Source organism: Rattus norvegicus, chromosome 6 (assembly GCF_036323735.1).
Source record: "Rattus norvegicus strain BN/NHsdMcwi chromosome 6, GRCr8, whole genome shotgun sequence".
Classification (NCBI taxonomy): domain Eukaryota; kingdom Metazoa; phylum Chordata; class Mammalia; order Rodentia; family Muridae; genus Rattus; species Rattus norvegicus.
Genome location: NC_086024.1, coordinates 93,353,234 through 93,359,596, shown reverse-complemented (window position 1 = coordinate 93,359,596; position 6,363 = coordinate 93,353,234). Strand labels below are relative to the sequence as shown.

Sequence of the window (6,363 nt, the reverse complement as noted above, 5' to 3'; positions counted from 1 at the left end):
GTCTTTGCTGGTGTGGCTGGATGCTCCCTCTCGGTCCAGACCTCAGCACAGCCGACTCCATGATGGAAGTGCCATTCAGGTTGTAAAACTCAGCGCACACAGCACCACCTGCCAGAACAGACTGGACCCATCAGAGTCCATTGTTCTGGGAGTCTCCAAATGTGCTAACTTTCCTCTTCTTCCTTTTTCTTTTTTGCTTCTGTAGTTCTACTCTTGCCTAACTGTTTTTGTTAACGGAAGTATGTCAACCTAGAACATGGTTTTTGTGCTTATAAGCTTACTCAGAGAAAGGCTTGATGCTACACTAGAATCCAGTGTAGAAGCCCAGTGTAGTTGCTGACGGGCTAATAAAGGCTTTCCATTGGTTTAAACCCACGTTCAGTCTTCTCCAGGGGACACCCCACAACACCAGGGGACACCTCACAACACCAGGGGATACCCCACAACACCAGGGGATACCCCACAACACCAGGGGATACCCCACAACACCAGAGGACACCTCACAACACCAGGGGACACCCCACAACACCAGGGGACACACCACAACACCAGAGGATACTCCCACAACACCAGGGGACACACCACAACACCAGAGGACACCTCACAACACCAGGGGATACCCCACAACACCAGAGGACACCTCACAACACCAGGGGACACCCCACAACACCAGGGGACACACCACAACACCAGAGGATACTCCCACAACACCAGAGGACACCTCACAACACCAGGGGATACCCCACAACACCAGAGGACACCTCACAACACCAGGGGACACCCCACAACACCAGGGGACACACCACAACACCAGAGGATACTCCCACAACACCAGGGGACACCCCACAACACCAGGGGACACCCCACAACACCAGGGGATACCCCACAACACCAGAGGACACCCCACAAAACCAGGAGACACCCCACAACACCAGGGGACACCCCACAGCACCAGAGGACACCCCACAGCACCAGGGGCCTTCATTGTCTTATTTGGAACCATGTCCTGCTGTGTGACTATTGTCAAGGGAGTAGAGCATGGTGTCCCTGTTTGCTTCTCCGTGGGATCCACTATTATAGGTGTTCTAAGCGCAACAGCTCCTTGTTAATGCTTTTTTTTTTTTTTTTTACCTACTTCCTGAAAACCCTACCACTGGGATAAAAGCTGTTAAGTGAAAAAAAAAATCCTATTAATTTTATTAGAAAACATTTCGTATTCCATCACACCACAAGATAAGTAATTTTTACAAGCAGGCAAATACACCAATCAAGCATAAAAAAATCTTATAAAAGTGATGTGCTATATCTGGGAAGAACTCTGACATCGACATATAAATTGTAGCTCTATTTGGGCACTGACTTGTAAAGTTAGCACAGACCACACAAATTAAAGGGCACGGTCCCTTGTGAGTCTGCCGTCATTTTAGATGTCAGCTGTACTTTGGGGGTCTCTGGACCACAGATGACCAGCTAGCTACAAAGTTGGAGGTTTCCCACGGAGCCCAGCCTTGAGTGCAATCACAGCTGTTTTCTAAAGGCTCCAAGCAAGGACCAACCAGATGAAGAGGCATACAGTGAGGTGTGAGGGGTTCTAAGAGGCAGCGTCCATGCTCTCTCCCCATCGCAGCGCTCAGATCTGTTACTGCTTCTGCACAGAGTCTTCCCGGAAGGTCTACTATGCTTCAACATCTTTCATTTCATTGGAGTTCCATTATGTGGGCATGGTTGAATTATTAGCCAGGTAACTGATCTAACTTCCCCTTCCTTTCCCCTTTCTCAATTGTTTTTATTCATTTATTTTTGAGATTATTACGTAGACCAGGCTGGCCTTGAACTCACAGAGATCCACTTGACTCTCTCTGACTCCTAAGCATCGGGATTAAAGGCCTGTGGCACCAAGCCTGGCTCCTTTTCTTAATCCCTTCAAGTCAGGTTAATCCAAGCCTCAGTCCTGTAATCACATAGCTGGTATTTTTAATCTCATTGCTTGGCATCAACTCACATGTGGTTCAAGGGATGCCCAAGTGACAAAGCTGATGCCATGACACAGAAACGGCAGTGACTTTGGGTTTCCTTCCCTGGAACCAGCCAGAAACATCAGTGAAAATTATTATTATGGGACAGAAAGCGTATGAAAAAATATACACCGTGGGCTGGAGAGATGGCTCAGTGGTTAAGAGCACTGACTGCTCTTCCAGAGGTCCTGAGTTCAAATTCCAGCAACCACATGGTGGCTCACAACCATCTGTAATGGGATCTGATGGCCTCTTCTGGTGTGTCTGAAAAAATATACACTATATAGCACAATGAACACAAGTTTGGGGTGCGTCAGTTAAGTCTGAATCTAGGAGACAGAAATCTCATTTATAAAACCGGCACGGTGATGCCACTTCACTGTAGTGTGGGAAGTACCAAGTGAACTCACAAGGGAATGTCTAGTGTGGTGGTTTTCCATGGTACGGATCCTGGAGGTCAGTGGGCTCCAGACAAGAGTCGCCTTCTAGGCATCTGAGCACTTGAGAAGAGGCCAGGCACCCTGGGAGTGAGAATCCGGGTTCGGCCACTCTGACAAGCAGTGGTCACCCTTAATGCAGTCACTATGGCTTCAGAATCCTGAAGAGTGTGTAGGGTCTCAAGACGCATGTGCTCCAGGGAGCATCATCTTGATGCATTGCGCAGGCCCCGGAGGCTGCCGTTTCCGCTCACCATCGTCCCCACTTCCACTGCTGTTTGCTTTGCTCTCGTCGGCCATCACATTTTGGAGTTCGGGATGCAGGACTATCAGATCTGTAAATACAGGGCCTTAGCACTTTGGCTGCTTCCTAACACGGAAGAGATGAACTGAATCTCAGGGCAGCGCACTGAGGAATGTCAAAGTGAACAAAGCCAAAGTCAATGAATTGTAGCGGGCAAGCATTATTTACGGGGAGAGCTGTTGAAAGCGTTTAGACGCATGCAAATGGGAGATTATGATTTAAAGCTTTGGAAATGCCGGTTAGTCACTGACCGGTCACCAGGCACATACTGGGTATTGCCTAGAATGTCATAAGCTGCTACAGGTCCAAACCAGAGAGTCAGTCCTTGATCTCACAGTACAAGGCGAATTTCGTTTCGTGCCCATAGCTGAGCAGGACAAACAGGCTACAGTTCCTCAGAGCAGTAAAAGACAACTGATTTCTCTAAAGCAAAACTAATTATAATCCAGACAGCATCTATGACCTTTTACAATATACACACCAGCAGATATTCAAGGGTGTTTTCCAAGGGAGATAAATTCATATGAAGGGAGGGGGGATATTTTTACCGGTCAAAACTCTTTTTCCCCCCCTTTTTTTGCAGAGCTTGGGAACAAACACTGAAACCTTGTGTGTGTGCTAGGCAAATACACTACCACTGAGCTACACCCCTAACGCCTAGATAAAATTCTTCTTAAGATTTATTTTTTATTTTATGTATGTGAGTACACTGTCACTGTCTTCAGACACAGAGGAAGAGGGCATCAGATCCTTTTACAGATGGTTGTGAGGCACCATGTGGTTGCTGGGATTTGAACTCAGGACCTCTGGATGAACAGCCAGTGCTTTTAACCTCTGAGCCATCTCTCCAGCCAGATAAAAATTGTTGTTTTATTTATTTTGTTGCATCTACTTATTTGTGTGTGTCTCTGTGTGTATATTCTTATCATATATGCATGCATTGAATATGAATATTTTCTCTTAGATTGTGGTTTGCCACTATCTTTAGGTTGATTTTACGTCTATTGCTTTATTGTGTGCGTGCATGTGTGTGTGTGTGTGTGTGTGTGTGTGTGTGTGTGAGCACGTGTGCCACAGTGTGCTTGTCCTATGGGAACCGGTTCCCTTCTACCAAGTGGGTCTCAGTGAATCCCATTCAGGACATCAGGTGCCTTTATCTGCTGAACCATCTCATTGCCTCTTTTTTTTTTTTGGTTCTTTTTTTTCAGAGCTGGGGACCGAACCCAGGGCCTTGCGCTTCCTAGGTAAGCGCTCTACCACTGAGCTAAATCCCCAGCCCCATCATTGCCTCTTAATATTAGTATTATTTACTTTGATTAATGATAATTTAAAATGTTTATTGGTTTGTAAGGAGTCCAATATATTAGTGCTTTTCTTTCGTAGATATGGTTTTGGCTTTTTAATTTGTTTATGATCTCTTTGTTTACTTCGAGGCTATGAGGATATTTTACCTACATTTGTTCTCAGTCTTTAGTGTGAATTTATTTCACGTCTTTGTGAAGTATGTAGTTTTGGTCATTTTGAAAAATCGTATTGTCGGGCAGTGGTGGCACATGCCTTTAAACCCAGCACTTGGGAGGCAAGGCAGGTGGATCTCCGAGTTCTCTCAACCACTGAGCCACTGTTTGGTCACTTTTAATACCTGATCTCGGTTTTAGAAACCGGACTGTGAAGCTTTGCACTTCCTCTTTCCAGCCAGCGCCGAGTGATGGGTATCTCTCAGGACAACTGGCACAACTGTACAAGAGCGGCGGCAAGAGAAAGTCCTACCACAAGAAGCAGAAATATGAGTGGGGACAGCCTGCTGCCAGCACTAAGATTGGCCCTTGCCAGGTACATACAGTCTGAGTCCCAGGAGGCAATAAGAAGTACCGTGCCCGGAGATTGGATGTCGGAAACTTTTCCTGGGCCTGTTGTCCACAATGCATCTAATAATGAGCTTGTCCACACCAAGACCCCGGTGAAGAGCTGCATTGTGCTTATTGACAGCACACCGTACCGTCAAGTGGTACCAGTCCCACCATGCGCTGCCCCTGGGCCGACAAAAAGTCCTAGGTAACTCCTGAGGAGGAAGAGATTTTAAACAAAAAAAGGATCAAAGAAAATTCAAAAGAAATACAACGAAAGAAAAAAGAATGCCAAAATCAGCAGTCTTCTGGAGGAGCAGTTCCAGCAGGGCAAGCTTCTCGCCTGTGTTGCCTCAAGACCGGGCCAGTGTGGCAGAGCAGATTGCTATGTGCTCGAGGGCTAGGAGCGGGAGCTCTATCTGCGGACGATCAAAGCCGGGAGAGGCAAATAAACCATCATTCATAGTTCTGGTAATAATGAAGACAAAACAAAACAAAACAAAACCTGATATCTTTCTTTTTCCCAGATGTTAACTGATCTCCCTGCCTATAGGCAGCATGAGTCCTCTTACTCGTCTACCCAGAATTCACTTTGCCCTTGAAGTCCTCCTTGGTAATTTCCCTCCGCTTACCTCTACACGTTCCTCCGCTATAAATGCTCCCTTGTCTGTGCTGTAGTGGAGGTCGAATCTAATCTCTCTTTCCACGCAACCCCATTCTAGAGTTTGCAGTGTTTATCTCAGTGATTCTGAATAAAGTCTATCTTACTATGCTTTCAATAAACGGATATTTTCCCTTAACTCTGTATATGGGGGACTAGAAAGATCTCTCCAGTTATTGGCGTCTACTTGCATATCCTGTACACGGGAACTTTTCTTGCCATCAGTTATTTGCAGAGGGATAAAAAGCTCAAGGAAAAGAAAACTCCGCAGAAGCAGATCATCCAGCAGCCCGCGCTATAAAGAATATGGGTTTTTTTTCACAAACACTCAGTCACCCTTTTTGACCTAATCTAAGTCTTTCATAAGTGTTTTTAAACTTTTTATTGGTTCTTTGTGAATTTCACATCATGCCCTCCGATCCCACTCATCTTCCCATCCCTTTATATCCGCCCTCTGACCTTGCAACTTCCCCTACCAAAAGAAAATGAAAAATTCAAACAAACAAACCAAAATTTGATGTGGAAGCTGCAGTGTGTCCCAGCGTGTACCCTTTTGTCCACACATCTTTACTTGCAAATATTCATTGCAATGAGTCATTGGTCTGGGGTCAAGGCTTCTGGCTTCTGCTATATCCTTATCTGCTATGGGATCCTCACCAGGACTACTCTGAGATATCCTTTTGTTGCCCTGTGTCACAGAGATCCTGCAGCTTTGGATCTTCAGGACTGCTACATCGGTTCTTAGATAGGGTGGATGTGGGGGCTGGGCCAACTCAAAGCCCGGTGGTAGCCGAGTTGGTCACCCACCAGCTCTCCTGAATCCACACCAGCAGGGCGAGCTCGACAGCACTGCCCTGACTAGCTCACCCAATGTTGCAGCTGGCAAAGGGTGGGGCCAGGTCTTCTGCTCTCATGACCTTGGGCCAGCCCTCCCACATGCTGCAGGTAGGAAGAGGTGAGGGGGGTGGAGGGCATTTCTCCCTAGCCCATGCCACTGCATGGCAGATGAACGGTGAGGTAAGCTCTCCCTCGCTCATGCCCTTGGGGCTGGCTCACCCTTGCCCCAACCACCAGGTGCTGCTCAGGCAAGGTGCAGGGC

General features: G+C 46.9%; 1 pseudogene; it reads left to right on the top strand.

Annotated features, from left to right (window-relative positions):
- The first annotated feature begins 4,040 nt into the window (after positions 1-4,040).
- On the top strand, positions 4,041-5,985 carry Rps8-ps6 (ribosomal protein S8, pseudogene 6; annotated as a pseudogene).
- Positions 5,986-6,363: the final 378 nt, after the last annotated feature.